Source organism: Drosophila eugracilis, unplaced genomic scaffold, assembly GCF_018153835.1.
Source record: "Drosophila eugracilis isolate 14026-0451.02 unplaced genomic scaffold, ASM1815383v1 contig_353, whole genome shotgun sequence".
NCBI lineage: Eukaryota > Metazoa > Arthropoda > Insecta > Diptera > Drosophilidae > Drosophila > Drosophila eugracilis.
Window position 1 is genome coordinate 18,827 of NW_024573209.1, and position 16,552 is coordinate 35,378.

General features: G+C 38.5%; 1 protein-coding gene and 1 non-coding gene across 2 annotated transcripts in view; both read left to right on the forward strand.

The window, feature by feature from the left end:
* LOC108110645 (semaphorin-1A) overlaps positions 1-16,552 on the forward strand; it is a 113,950-nt gene that overhangs the window by 645 nt on the left and 96,753 nt on the right.
* Positions 7,168-7,240, forward strand: Trnaf-gaa. Its single transcript has one exon. It is a non-coding gene; the product is annotated as a tRNA-Phe (tRNA).

Consider the following 16,552-nt stretch of genomic DNA (forward strand, 5'->3'; position numbering starts at 1 on the left):
TTGTAACCAAATTAAGACTAAAGCAAAATGTCAATTTAAATTATGACCAATAATAGATGTAGAATTGGAATAGCAGAGGGAAAAGCCAACGAATCGAAGTCAACTGCCAAAAACTTTAATGACAACATTTTTATGAGCTACAAAATGTAATTTGACTGCCACTCTCCAAGCTCTGCTCTATCCTTGCAAATGGCAATGGGAAGTCTGAAAGATAGTTGCAGATATTCTGTTAAAGTTTGACATCCCCAAAAAAAAGAAAAAAAGAATAGTGAAAAAGCTGGGCCAACCCAATAACGCCCCCCAACTCATCAGGAAACCTTTTTGCCATCCTTCGAAAGTATCCACTTTTGGCAGGTGAAGAAGTTTGCTCAAGAAATGAAGCAATAACTTGGACAAAGCGTGTGTGCAGGAGCAGGAGAAGGAGCCGTAGCAGTAGCTACTAATGCACACACTTTTTGAGATATATCCCAGACATCCACACGTTTTGCTATCTTAACTATAAATAACAAAAATTCCTGGAAGACATTATTTGCATAAAAGTGGCGAAGCTTTCAGTGCTGAAATGAGTCTGCTATGTCTGTCAGTGTGTGTGTGTATGTGTGGATAGTTGGTGGGCTGATGGGTTGGTTAGCTGTTGCCAGCAGCTATTTCTAGTGTCCTGTGTGTGTCCTCAATGTGCGACATCATCATCATCATCATCATCGTCGCCTTCATGATCGTCGTCAGGAGTTACGTTGCATATGCAAATTTCGTTCCTTACCCATTTTTTTTCTTTCTTATTTTGGCCAAAAAGTTGGGCGACTTCTTCATCTCGCTCACGTAGGTTGGAGACACAGATATATGTATACCTAACAATATATATAGGAACATGTATATTTATACGGTTTACTATGGTACATAGCCCTAGATACATATGTATATATCTGGCACCGCTTTTTTGTTTGTGCAAGATGAAGCAGAAAAAGTTGCCGGCAGCAGATGGAGATGGAAAAAATTCGAGGCGAGCCTGGAGTTTGCCCAAGAAGGAGAAGATGAAGAAGAAGAAGAAGTAGAACTAAATTCTAAAAATATCTTTTGCACGCTTCAGAAATTACGTTATTAAATGTGCATTTGGCACACTCTAAAATGGTACCAGCAGAGGGCAGTCTACCAGCCATAATGTTGCATTCTTCAAGACAACTTTTTGGTATCAAAAATTATAGGGGAGGGAAATCGTTCTTTCGAGGGTTGGCATTAGATTCCTTGGGAATGCCAGGAAGTAGTTCAACCGAATGTGTTACCTTAACTATGAATTTGAATTGGGCAACCTTTATGGGAAAAGATATGAAATGAAATGGCTAAAAGGAAATTTCATGATCAGGAAATGAATTCTGTAGTCCGGAAATTGAATTTTTGAATGCCTCTATTTTTGTAAGTAAAGCTTTGCAACTAAGAAAATATCAGAATTAGTATGTATATATAATGATTATATAACATTTTTTCTGATATCTCAAATTCTCTGTGAAATTTTCCTATCCCTTCCGTGCAATTTGCAATTTCTTCATGCTCAATATCTCATTAGGAAACTCATTTCTCTTCGCCAACTGCTGTTGCCAACTGGAATGAACATTTTTTTTTGTTATTAGTTTAGCTGTAAAATCAACTCAAGGATAATCTGTGAAGCGAACCTGTTAAGCTCCTGCCACCCTCTCCCCGCTACCCGTGCAGTGCTAAACCAATTACTTAGCTCCAAGTCCCTTCATTCCGCACTGTCAGGGGACATTGCACGTGTTAAAGTTCATTTAAAATCCATCAGGGAATCCAAAGAGAAAGAGAGAGGGAGAGTGGACATGGAAAAAGGGGTGGCTGGTTGACAAGTTCTTCTTCTTCTTTAGCCTGTTTGGGGCACTCGTGCATAACAGGAAAATAGGGTTAATGGGGAAATTATGAATGCGCCCAAGGAGGTGCAGACCAAATGAGCAAGGGTGTTCGGCGAATATGTGAGTGGGGGCCATGCATTCATATGCCATTGTTGGTCAAAAGAGCGAAAAAAAGGGGAGACACTAAAAGTTGAAAGAGTCGACGATGGTGTACCTATTATCAAAAGCCTCAAATGTGTAATGTAAAGATGTGTTTAATAATATTTATTTTTACGATATTTGAACTTTCATTTTTTAAAGCCTTTTTCCATTCACTTTTTGTGGAAAAAGCTGATGATAAACATTAAAATATACTCTCATTTACTGGGTACAATAAAATCCAAACCAGCCCTTAACTTTTTTCTGCAACGCAGTCTTCTTCTTCTTTCGCTGCGCTTGGACCGTAAAAATATTACAACCCTGCGGCCAGAGTTGCATTTGACAGCCGCAAGTGGTTGTCATTAGAGCTGCGACAAAACGGTCATTTAAATGCACTCTTCTTCTGGCTGTCCCCTACTGCTGCTGCCGCTTCTCTCTTCTTCTTCTTCTTCAACTACTTGTACGCCAAAGTGGGCGCAACATTTGCGGTAAAATTACGTCTATCAAGTGGGCGGTGGCAGCAAAGGGGCCAGAAGCTAATGCTGATCGTTTTGCGGCACTTTCGCGCTGCATTCTCCCCAAAGCAACTCGAAATGTCCCCTTTCTTTTTTACGTTAAATTTTGTGGACATTTTGTAAAATGTTTCTTCTGCTTATATATATTTTGGTACGTGCCGAGATTTCCTGATTACCACAAAGGCAATCTGTGACTAGTGACTAAGTCTCTGATAAGGAAGAAAATGAATTCAATGTAAAAGGAAATTTGGTTATAAGGATAAGATATTTCTGTCTTATTTCTAAACCTCTTTTTATATCTTGAACCAAACTATCCATAAACAAAATCATAACCAATTTAAACTTGTCATTATTTAATTAACACCTAGGAAAATTGATCAGGTTGTGACTTTTAAATTAATAATTTCCGCTCAATTTAACCTCCTGTGGGTGTGGATGTCGCCCAGAAGCTGACCAAAGTGGCCCAGCATCGACTTTAAATGACACGAACTTCCGTTGGCAGCCAATTAGGCGAGCGAAAACTACATTACTCAAGTTAAACACTGAGAAAAATCTGGGTATAAGTTAAAGTTTTTAGTAAAATATGAATTAATATATAAATTAAGTATTAGAAACTCGAAAAACCCAAGAAATGTGAAACAAATTGAAATAATTTTGAAGTAAATTGAGAAGCTTAAAAAGGAAATAAAGTAAAGTGGCTAAATTTTAATGGAAATAGATAGGTTTCAGGAACTTCAGGAACTTAGTTCAGATAACCTTCTTATTCTGTTATAAACTAAAAATGATAAAGAATAAATAACTTTTCATCAACAAAAATAATAATATAATTATTTCCGTGTAAGGACAGCCTTTACCCCCAACCAACTTACTTCCTGTTTGAAGCCAATGTTTTGAAGACTCTCTGTGCGGCCTGCGCTTCGAAGTTGCCCAAAAATAGTTCTGTCGGCGACGTCTTCGACTTGGCTGTTTTTCTGGCCGTCATTAAAACTGTCTGCAACGTGTCAGAACAGCAAACATAACTGTTAATTGCCATTTGTGCGCGAAGTCGGAATTCCGTGCCCCCCTCATTTTCCGGTTTTACCCGGTTCCGCCGGCACTTCGGTCTCATTTTCATATTTCGCCGCATGCGCCTCATTACAATTTAATTCACAATGTAATTGCAGGCGTTGAGTGGAATGAGAATGGTTTCTGGGAATGAAAGGGTGGCAGTGGAAGTGGCATGTAGTATGTAGAGGGGGGCGAACTAAGCAAGGGAAGGTGAGGAAATGCAACCACCGACTTGGCGAAAAGTTTTCTTGCAGTTTTGCGCCACTTGACACGCGCCTCGCATAATTTCCACACGTCTTATGCCTGTGTGTGTGTGTGTGTGTGCCACAAAGCACAAAGCGCACATATACATACTCGTGCATACATATGTATGCACTCTGCTCCAGCCCATAATTCTCAACCCCGAAGAGCTCCAACATTTGGCCCACGTTTCATTTCCTTGCCATATGCATTTTTGGCAGTAGTTGAAAGTCGAAAAGGGCGGAAATGCGACAACTACAAAAATGTGTGTCCTCCTCACCCCGTAAAAATCCAATCTCCATCGAACTTTTGTTTAACTTTCTGTCTGGCTTTGTTTCCTCTTCACTTGTCCATATTTACATATAGTTTTGATTCCATTTATATTTCGGTTAAATAAATTGTGAATTGATAATCGCCGCTGTCATCGTTTGGCTCTGTCTATATTTAGATTTTTGAAATGTGTGAGACGCATTGTTAAATTGCTGATAGAGATTACGTGGGATTACGTAAGCTGAAGACGAAATGGGAACTCATTGATGGGGAAAGCTTGACAATGAAGTTGTTATCTCACTAGAAGAATTTTTATTACATTTTTTATTATTTTAATAATGTAGACTTTTGACCTTCTATTTGAAATATGGAAATGTAGGCGTGTTAATGAATGGTACTGCTCTTTTCTGTGGCCCAAAACGAAGTCATCTTTTTTCCTTTTTCTTATTCTATCCTCACCTAAGGAATGTGCTGCTCTCTTCTGTCACCCGAAGTCGTTTTTATTCCTTTTTATTATTCTATCCTCACCAAATTTCTACAAGTATTGGTGACATTTGCTGATCGTGCGAACAGGATACACATAGTGTTCGTTAGCATGATATTTATGCATAAGTAAGGGAGAGGAATACATTGCTTACAATTAAGTGTGTATAGATAAGATAGTGTGACTGTTTGATACACATGTCAGTGTGACCGCCTGCATTATATATAATTTAGGCTAGTATTTCTGTGATTTCGTATTTAAGATGAAACCTTTATTCTTTTATTTTTTTACATTAGGTGTTAGGGATAGGATTTACTTAGGATTACGTAAGCTGAAGACAAAATGGAAAATCATTAATAAGGAAAACTTGGCCATGAATTGGTTATAATACTAGAAAATTATTTATTATTATTACTTATAAATATGAAATATGGAAATAATTTAGACTAATATTTCATTGATTTCACATTTAATATGAATAAGTTCATCTTTTCTTTTTTTTCACATTCCCAGAACTTTAAAGCCTTTTAAACATTCAAATATGTGATATATATATTTCCCTCATTTATCTAAGCCAACATTTGAATTGGACCCATTTCGGCCATGTAATTTGAAATGGGAATTACAAATCACTGGGTTGTGCTTTAAGCACAAAAAACAAAAAAAAACCAAAAACAAAAAAGAGAAAAAAAGAAAATGTAGAGAAAAACGATGCGGAAGAGTAAATCCGAAAGGCACACCCAATCAATTATATAGACAGCAATTTTACAGCCCCCACTGGGCAATGTCGTTCCATCCCCTCTTATAACCCATACCATATCTATAGCCATACCGTACAGTAAAAACCCGCCCCATGGATTCGTGTCCAGCCTCACAGTGCTGCATTTGCTCTCGCACGGAGTGTATGTATGTATCTGTGTGCAATTGGAACATTTCATGGATTAAACGTTTTCTTAATTGAGTGCCTCATTTTCCGGTTAGGAAGTTTTTCATGCCGAGAAAATAAATTACACACATGAGTGCAATTTGGTAGCGGCAGTACTGTCGCTCCAGGATGCGCAGGATGCTGCAGTCGCCCAGAATCGAGCCTTAACGGTCTTAACCTGGCCCTATCTTTTGGCCCGTACGGGCCTGAACTGAACAATCACCTCATAATGGCGTTAATCAAAAAGTTGCCGTGGCAATTCTGTTGATGCAGCAAGTTGCAGGCGAACGATTGAACGTTTAACCGTTTAACTTATAGATACACAGCGAGAAATTTTGGGTATTTAAACGAAAAGATGATTTTGTTTTGGTTTAAGAAAGAATTTCTTGATTTTTGGACATTTTTAGCTTTATCATTAAAGAAAATTAGGTAACAAATGTTTAATTAAATGCTTTTAATTTTTATATTTATTTTATTTTTTTTTTGATTTTAAATATTAAAGGAAAGTGTTTAAAATTACCAATTTTCTATCAGTGGTCGTATATGAGGGGTTCAATGGCTTGGTCTTGGTCACCAGGGAAATTAGTAATACGACAAGTGCAGCAGCATTACCACCCATCCCCCATTTTCCCCACTTTAACCCTACACCCTGCCCCTCATTCCCCTTGTTCCACTGCATCTGTGGACAAATGAGCTCGATGGCAGCGTCGTCGTCGCCGTTGTCGTCGCCATTCCCCTCCACCATTCTTACACACACATTTTACTTATTCCCTTTGTTCCGGTTGTCCTAGCTTTTTGTCTCTATAAATTTGCCACTGATCGTCCTGGTCCTGCCACGAACCAGCTCTATCCCGTTCCATCCGTCTACTATCTCCCTTTCTAGCTTGTCCTGGCACTTGGCCAGTAATTGAAATGGCGTAACGACTAAAAATTGAAGCGAATCCTGCTTTTCGCCACTCTCACAACTCTAATGAAAAAGTTAAAGAGTTTCTATGCTCCTGGTGTATACGACATACATTCGAGGTGGTCTAAAATGAGGAGGGAAAAAAAGAGTTGCGTTTGCTCTCGGGAAAGTTTGTGAAAAGTTAATATTGATAAATTGATTAAAAGTTTAATAATTCTACTTTCCAGAGAAGAGCAAAAAGCAGAAAGAGCGAAATGTTAGCGATTGGAATAAGCAAACTGAAAGTTAGTCAAGTAACACGTCAAAGGGGGTAAAAATTATAAATTAATTGCCAAAGCTAGTTTAATAAATTGTTTTTTTATATTGGATTCATTTGGTTTTAGGTGCTTTAGGTAGTTTAACAATCAAAGAGACTCCTGTATGTATTGCCTCGCTTTATCGGTTTTTATGATTCAATTAAGCTATTTCTATAGAAAGTTAGCTTTCTTTTGATAAGACTATCAAGCAAACATAAGTATGTTACGGATAGTCAAGTAAGAAATAAAATCCCAGAGCAATGTGGATTTGTATTATCTCTATGCTTGGGAGCTTCTATAGCTGCTACTCACTCTCTGGGCTTTCTAGACTTTCACTTTCATGATCCGAGTTCTTTATCATCTGAGCGATAAAAATTGACCTTTCCACACCACTATATAAAGTCCATCTAACTTGACCCTCTCCTCATTCTGATAGCTTCGCTTGTAGCTTGTAGCCTGTACTGAGCTTTTGCCGCTCACTTTCCAAGTGCCGAAATAGCTCAGTTGGGAGAGCGTTAGACTGAAGATCTAAAGGTCCCCGGTTCAATCCCGGGTTTCGGCAATGCAAATTCTTTTTTTCTTCCTTTTTTTTAAACTATATATTTTATTTTATTTGTTTAATATTAATTAAATTTAGCTTTTGTCATGCCGAAACCTACCATCATTGAAATGTAATTCCGCACGTCATTTGCCATCGTGCATTTTCGACATTCTTTGGCGTCTCTATCGGGGACACATCCTTACACTGCGCTCATTACAAAATAAAGTCGCGCCACGTCAAGGATTAAGAATGGAGGCTGATGAATTCCGACAACAATCCCGCCCACTGCGCACAAATCACAATGCGAAAGAACTTTTGCCAAAACTTTTACCCCAAACAAATGCAGAAAATGTTGTAGGACAGCCATGAAAGGGGAGCACAGAAATCAGCATGACAATTATAATGATAATGAGGGGGTCTTTTTTTTTTTTGGAGACTGGCGGGGTTCTTGATGAAAATGTCATTAAATGATGGCCAGGAATGCGCCCAACTACCAACTACATTCAGCCAACTTGCCAACGTCATCTGCTTAACCCCTCACAGTCTCTTTATCCTTGTCGTTGTAGTTGAATGCAATTAAAAAAGTTTAACTTGGCTCCCATCTTTTTTATACGTGTATGTTTCGCTATCTCTCGCCGCTTGCTTTGCTCTAATTAATTTAATTAACAGGAAAATGAGTTGCTCAACAGTTGGCAACACGGTAAGTGAAAGATTTTTGTATGAGCAACTTAACTGGCATTAATGTGTCGAAGTCAAAGTCGAGGGTTAAAATATCAATAAAAGATTTTCATCTATACTTATTAAATTAGATAAATGTTATAGATTTAATCTAAATAATCCTTGCAGACAGATGTTTTTCAAATAAACGTGGATTTAGTTAACCTCTGGTTAGTTTGACCTTAAGGTTACAACTCTGTTTTTTCAATGAATATATTTAACCTTTGGATATGTTAACCTAATGCTGTAATATTATTAATCTTGAGCAAGGAACTTCCTCTCATGATCCTCATTTCATAAAAGAAAAACATAAAACATAACTTTCATTGCTTTCCTACTTTTACGATAATAATAACTAATCATAATATTACCCAGAATTTATTGTTTTTGCTGTGTACGCAAAACTTTGAGACCCTAGTGATTGCCTAGATCTTAATTACCTATTTGGGCTTCCGCAGTTCTCCTGCAGGCCCTAAAATAATAAACACTTTCCTCGAAAGCTTGCCTCTTCTTGTTTCTATTTATTTTTTCCTCCTGAATTATGCGCCATAAAACATAAATCAGACTTTTGTCTTGGACATAAACTTTTTCAAGTTGAGGCCGCCGCTGTCGCTGTTGTTGTTTTTGTTCCTCTGCTGTCGTTGGGCTGTCAGTAGCAGAGCCAGAAAGTTTTTATATATATTTTATTTTAGTTTGTGGAAGTGGAAGTAGTAGTAATCGTTTACCCCGCATGGGGACGCCTGTCGTCGTTTGTGTCACTCTCCCAGGCTTCCTCAGCTCCTACCGACTACTTTTTCCCGACTTGCTAATGATCTTCACCAATGGCGCCCACGTAACAACCTCAACTTCAGCTGGAACCTTGTGTCCATCCTCTGCAACACCATCCTCTTCCTCAGCCAAGTAGGATTGCGAAGTGCTCACGTGACTTCCATTTGGCTGCATTCAGTCTAGAGATGTACAACTTCCGATAGCCAATAACAAATCGATGTTTTCTTATTGATGACTCACATGGTTGGCTGGTCTTCCTGCCTTTTCAGATGAACAATGATGTCTGGAAAGCAATCTAAAGTATGAGATTGATTGGGGAGAACTTCATGAAGGTTTAAAGCTTATCAAAAATAAAAATTACTAGGAAAAACCCTTTTCCTTATAACCAGCTCTTAAGAAATCTTTCCATAATTGAAACATCTGTTTCGTACTGCCCATCATCCATCATTCTCAAAGACGTTATTAAACCAGGGCGGTCAACCCTTAAGGGTTCCATTATAACTCATTACACGGTTCTCATACGGTTATGGAGCAATTGTGCTAACAACCCTCGTTGCAATGACGTCTTCGGGAATATTACCCAATCCCATTTTCCATTCTCATATCCTACGACGCGTCATCATCATCGTCGCCAGGACAGGAGTTGACATCCCACGCAGCCTGCTGTACAATTTGTTGTCATCAGGCGGCCTACCGCTACCGCTGAATGAAATCCCCATGGCCACCCTGTGCCAAGCCCAGAATTTTCCCGTATTTTCTTCCGTCTTGGTGGCTTTGGATTTGCACTAGAAAAAAATGTTATCTTCTGCTTTAAGATTAGTTCTTTTTTGGTGTAATTCATTGTTAGTTTGTTTTGTTATGATTATTATATAAAGCACCCTACTTTCTCTCAGTGCCTTTCAGTAACCACCTTCTGTACCCTGAACTAGATAAATCCGCTGTGGACTTTTCCTTCTGCGGCTCTGTTCGTTTCCTTTTGGCGAGATTTATCGCATTTTATACATCATTGTCACACCGAGGAGTCGGCTTGAGAGATTGGGGGCCTGGGTTTCCTTGTGTTTTTCTTTTTTTTTTTTCTCGATTTTTTCTTTTTGCGGTGACAACGTGCAACCGCGTCAACGCAATTTGCCGCCATGTCGGGGATCGAAGTTTAGCTTGGGCGACTGTAAGGGAAATCTTTTCGTGACGCCTTTCGGCCTTCATGATGAATTATTGAGACGCATGTCGTTGTGACAATCGGCAAATCAGCCAGGAATCCACCGCATGTATGTGTATGCTATAGAATCTGTTGTATCTGTATCTGTATCCTGTGTCTTTATCTCTGCATCTCACTGGGCATTTGTCCCTTTTCCTTGACTGATGATTTGTTAGGGCAACATCCGTTGTGCTGCTGCTGCTGATGATGAGGTGGAGTCATGGAAAGTATATTTTGTCCTTCTGCATTTCAAGTGGATTAGATTTAAAGGTCATTTACGAGTTCTGAACTAAGCCTCTTAAGTGTTTGTCAATTGAATTTCAAATGGCTTTTGGGCATTTGTTTGGGTCTTAGTGTGCTCCTGCATTTTTCTTTGTCATTACACTAATTTGTGGCCTTACTTCCTGGACAGGACACTTTGAATGTGAAAGCAATTTGTGGAGTAATTTTCTGTAAATTTATTCAAGCCATGAAAAGCTTTAAAAATAACGAAAGAGATGTCTATGGAAAATAAGATGTTCTTAAACTTTTTTAATCCCGATAATTTACCCATTTGTTCGAATTAAAAAATTTGCTCAATAAAAACTCATGTCCTTGGATAACTTTTATGCTCGGTCCACTTAAATTTATGGCTCAATTTAAGCGAGGTAAAATCGTTGAATAAAAGCTGCAATTATATGAAGCGCCAAAGAGTTTGCTTTTTTCATAGTTTACAGCTCGTTAGCTCTTTATAGTTGGCTGATTCTTGCCATATATATATATATTTTATAGACGGACAGCGAGGCAGAAACTGCTGACAGCTTTTCACTTTTCACCACCGCGGTCAAGGCTGTCGTTTCTGCTGCTTGAGCTGTCATCATTTGCAGCGGGTCCTTTGTGGTCCTCCTCCGAATCAGAATCTCTTTGCTGGCATGGAACCATGGCATCTGCACTAAATGTTGGCCCGCTGCTATGCTGCAGAAAGTGTAATGGCATTCGGCCACTTTGAAGTTCAAGTTGGGCAAAGACGAGGCACTGTGGAGCGATAGGGAGAACTAACTAAAATTTGTCTAAGAAATTGTACAAAAATATATCTAATAACGACTGAACTACCAAAAACACATTTATAAATAAACATAAATCTTTATTTATATAACAATATTGAAATTTTATTTATTCAGGAATCTAGTCGATGAATTTCTTACCTAAAATCATAAAATCATTACTTAGGTCATAGACATAAATCCTAATTTAAATCATTTTTATATAAATGCTTTTAATTTATAACCAATAGCGTATATATTCCAAGATAATGGACTTCAGTTATCTATAACTTTTATCCATCTATCTAACTAAAATCTTCTTACCTAGTTTTGGCCTAACAATTGCCTTTTTGGCCCATATTGCAAAAAGGCTTTTTGTACGTTTTTGTTAAGCCCGAGCAAGACACGAGTCAGAGCTTGAGTATAATTGTGATACCCCTTAAAAGAAAGAAGTGATAGTTTCGAAGATCAATTCAGGTTTCCTTCCTTTTCCTTTTTCCTTTCCATTTGAAAAGTTCATTTCTTGGCTTGGTTTGGCTTTAGTTTAACTTGGTTTACAAGCTTAAGTCATCATATTTCGTTTCTGTTTCGTTTTGGTTTAAGTTTTTCCTTTACTAGATGATATATCTTTAAAGACTTTTGTTTAGAAAATATTTCTTTCAAAAGTAGTGTTTATATTGTCTCTGAAAAGCCACCTGAAAACATATGGTAACCAAAAGCCTTCTATCAAATCTCGCACTTACACTTTTGGTTGGCCCATAACCATGCCTTGGTTATGTCTCTCTCTTTGGCTGTCGCTCTGTGTTTCTGCAGCTTATGGTGCGGTAGGCTGGAAAAAACATTTTAGAATTTTTAATGTGCCGCCTTCTGCCTTTTATGGCAAAACACACAATCGACAGCGGTGGCTGGGAATAGGGTGGGGAACAGGAACGGAAGCAGGAGCAGCTGCCAACTGGCCGACCGCAGGCCCAAAAGACGTGAAACGCACTCCGAAACATAGAACACCCGTACATAGATATATACATATATATTTTTGCAGTGCCCCTGCTTTTGGGTCTGTTAACATGCACATGACATTTGTCTTTAGACGTTAATCTCATTAAATAAGCAATGTGGCGCAGGCCAGGCGCCCTCTCACAATTACACCAGCCTCTTCCAGCCTCCCACTTTGCAGAACTCGATTCCACATGTGCATTGTGAATTGTGAGCTATTTCGAAGGGACATTGGTTCGAAATCAATTTGTTAAAACTATTTAGAATGAGGAATAATAAAAGTCATCAAAATATCTGATAAATATGTTAATTCTTAGAAAATCTTTTAAGTTTGTGAGAGCTTGTGATTACTTTTTACGGTTTGTATTATGTTTTATGAGATTAGAATTCGATTTTAACGCATCATTTTATATCTTTTTATATATTGAAAAATGCAAAACTTAATAGATCTTAAAATTAAAAGCTATGTGCATATGGAGTGAGAAGAATGAAAAAATATGGAATTCCTACCTTTTTTTTTATTATAAATAATAGGCGTTTTCTTTATCTCGAACTTTTCCTTATTTTCACAACCTTTCTACCACTGTGCCGTGTGATTTGTAAGCCCGGCTATTTGGTCCCCTTTGTCCGTCCGTCTGACAGTTTGGCTGGGACCGCTTTTAATGCAAATGCAGGGGCAAATGGGCATTAAGACCGGCACAAACCGAAGCTGGCCGCAAAGTAAGCTGCAGGAGGAACAGTAGGATGGTAACCAAGAGAGGTGGACTGTGCCCGCCTGTGGGCGGAGCTGGATGCCGTAGATACTCTGCATACTATGAGATACAATGTGCATCTTTTATGAGATGGCAACGACACTGCAGCGGACTGTATGCCAATGGGCCTAGAGTTTCGGAGTTTGGAGTTTTGCAGTTTGCATTAGGCTCGCTTTGTGTCTGGGCAAATGTTTCGCCATCGATTAGTTTGGCTGCTGAATTGCCAAAAGCCCGAGAATCGAGACGAGGCCGTGTAGGTAAGAGCTTAGGCGATATGTATTTCCAATACTGGAAAATCTTTTTTGGGGGAAAGGCTGGCATTTGCATTTTGTGGGTTGTCGACTGTTGGCTGTGGCATGCTAATTGGTAATTCTATAAAGGCGCAGTTTAATTGATGAATTACCATTGCACTCCAAAATCCCCCAATAGGCCCAAAAGGCCTCAATGCGATACCCATTGTACGGGTGCAGTCCGTGTATATATATACTGAATATGTACGGATCTTTTGTGGTCTGGCCTGGGCTAGCACATTTCATGTGTGTGTCCACAAATGATAATTCGCACAGCTGACGAGGCACTCAGACGTGTATGCATCTGAATCATCACATTACCATTTTAGGTTTTGCCATAGTCCGAGTTATACCGGCAAATAATTGTGCAGATTCATCTTGGGAACAAGATTGCCAAGTTGTGAAGCTTCAAAAGCAAATACATCCGGAAAAGTCCTGCGGGAAACTTTGCCCTAGTTGGCTAGCATTTCAAATTGTATTTCCATGAAATTATTTATGGTATAAAATGAGTTGAGATGGAGAATTAGAATAAATTGCAAGAGATGTAAATTTGTTCTATATAATAAGGAAAACATATATGTACCACTTATGTACGAGTATTATATCCCTTTGAATGGTTATAAGTTTTTCCAAACTAAATCTAAGGATAAGATGACCTTAATTAGCACAAAAAAAAAACCATTTTACTTGGAAAATTTCGGACTTTGTTTGGATTTAGTGAGTTCAGTTTCGCAATTTGAAAGTTTTATAATTTCAACTTGAAGCTGTCGAGTGCAAAATCTTAATTCTGGAGCTGAGTGGGGGCGCTTGAGGTTGATGGGGTCACTTGAAGCTGCCAACGGATGCGCAACTAAATCGTCCATGTCATCACACACATACACTGGGAAAGTTTTCCCCCTGACCTCTGGAATAGCAACGACCCTTCCCCTTTTTGACTCTCATTCACATTCACATTGCATTTTGCTATCCGTCTACACTGTTGACTTATTTGCTTTGAGATAAACGCCAAGTTGATTTATACAACCCACCGACAATTCATTCAGCCATTTGCACCACTCACTCACCCACCCACCCAGTCAGTCACTCACCCACTCATTCATTCATTCATTCGCTCATGCAGACATGCAGTCAAGCGTACGAAATTCTTGTTTGTTTGTTTCTTTATTCATTGAGCAAGCAGCCAACTTCCTTGCCAAAGAGCTTGGACAGAGGCTAACCGAGCTAGCAAACTAGCAAACAATAAGTGAGAAGAGCGGACGGGCTCCAGGATTGGTAATCGATGGGTCCAGGGGTGTGAGGGTATGAGGAAGGATCTGTGTTGGTACTACGTGGCCACTTGGCCATGTCACTCAACAATCAGTCCTCATCGAGGTGGTGTTGGAAATTATTTTCACTTTGCATTTGCATTTCAATATGAACCGATTCGAGCTGAAAGTTTAGAGCAGTCTTTGTAGTGGAACTGCACTGTAACAAAAATATATGAGGTGTGATTTTCGTCTTACGGCAGAGCATTCACTAACACAAATCCAAGAAATCGTGTACATATTTAGTGACGCATTTGTGTTCGTTTGCAGCTGTGCACTGAGAGAAAGAAAAACTGTTTGCCAGTTCCACTACGAAATAAATTATAAAAAGCAAACAGAAGTTACAAAGAATGAATTTCAGTGGAAGTGTTTGAGGATGATCGGGGAAGAAACAAAAACAAAATATATTGCAGTTATCGACGAAATGAAGCGGAAAGAAGGAACACGCAAAATTGTTAGTGGAATAACAAGGAAATTCGAGGATGATCCAGGAAGAAATAAGACAAAAATATATTGAAGTAGGTTACGGAATCAGGCGGAAAGGGCAAATTCAAAAATTGTTAGTGAAATAGCGCCGCGAGCGCTCAAAGCTTATGGCCAAGAAAGCCTATAATCAGCGATCATTTTTGTATGTACATTGTAAATTTTAGAAAAACTAATTAGCACTCAGAGCATAGACGTTGAGCACCCCAATAAAATCGTAGAACTTCTAGGTTTTCTCTCTCTGCATAACCTGCTATATAATTCAATCAAACAAGCCCGTCTATTCATATAATTTACCACTTAATTCAATTAGGCAATCACCGAATATTAACTAATAAATAACTAAGTGTATTATGTAAGGAAAACCGCGCTTGGCCGTTGAGCAATTGATTAGCTTTTTCTAGTTTTTTTTGGGGTGTTTCTGTTTTTTAGGGCTTTCTACTAAGACTAAGTGCGCAGCTGTCTGGGTTCGATTTGTTTCGTGACAAAGGCCAAAGTTCAAAAGGGTCGACTTTGGTTTTGATTGATTATGGTTATTAATGGCTTGCTAATCATGTAAAGGTCACAAAAGGCTTGATGAACGACTATGGAAGTAAATATAAAGTTGGAAAAAATGACAATTTATATAATGAACTAAGGAGTTTCATTATATAAAAGGCAAAACATATATTTAAAGGATATATCTTCATAAACTATAATATTTAAATAAAAATATGTTTCTTCTCTCTATCAAAAATGCATTTAGAGGGTGTCTTCCTAAGGCAAAATATTAAACAGACTTTTCTATTAACCATTTAAAGAAAATTAACATACGCCATCTGCAAAGTTTTCCCAATACCCTGCTTTTCCCGCAATCATTTATATGGATCTAACGCATATAGAGAGTTACTACCCTCCTAAAACCACGCTTTTGGCCATGTATATTTAGGCCTTTATGTGATGGCGGCTGAATAATGGCGGCTTGTATGCTTAGCGGCAATTAATCAGCGGAACTGTCCGCACCCAAACATGCGTGAATAGCCCACCCACCGCCCACCATAAAGCACCCGGGCTAGAAAGAGATGGCTAAACATGAAAGAGAGAAAGAGATAGGTAGTCAGAGAGAGGAGGAGTGAAATGGGCGACCCTAAAAATGTTTTGCTGTAATTAACTTAGATAAACAAAGACGCCAAAAGGGACATTCGCCTGCAAGTGCGACTATGTCCTTCAAGGACCACCCTAAAAACAAAAGAGAGAGAAGATTAGAAAATGAACGTCATAGAGTATGGGGGAGTATGGGCTAGAAGTCGACAGACTTCCGTTCTCATCTATATCTATGTATCTACATTCGCCGGCATACTTGGCAGACGCAGTTGAGAAAAATGATTGCTCAAATAAATCATAATTAGCCATGTAAACATTTAACAGATGTACGTGTGTGCGTTTAAGACAAAGCGATATCATAAATCGTTCATTGAGTTCAGTTTCTTGGTATATTGCAACAAAAAAAAGAAATCACTTCTTTACTTTCAACAATTGCCTGACTGTGGCAGCCACAAAATGCTGTACAAATTTATTGCCACGAAAAATTAGTGCGCAAATCTGCATTTGAATTGCTTTCGATAAATTATAGGCTAAGCGATATCATTTACATTGTGAGCTAAACAAATTTGTAAAATATATTTTGGTAGTTGAGGGACTTGGAATGAGATTTACTTGGAAAAGTAAAAATAGGATAAATATACATACATATATAGGATTTTTGTTCGTTAAAAATGTATTTCGTAAGATATTTTTATGGCATTTTATAGCAGGTGCTCAACGCTTATG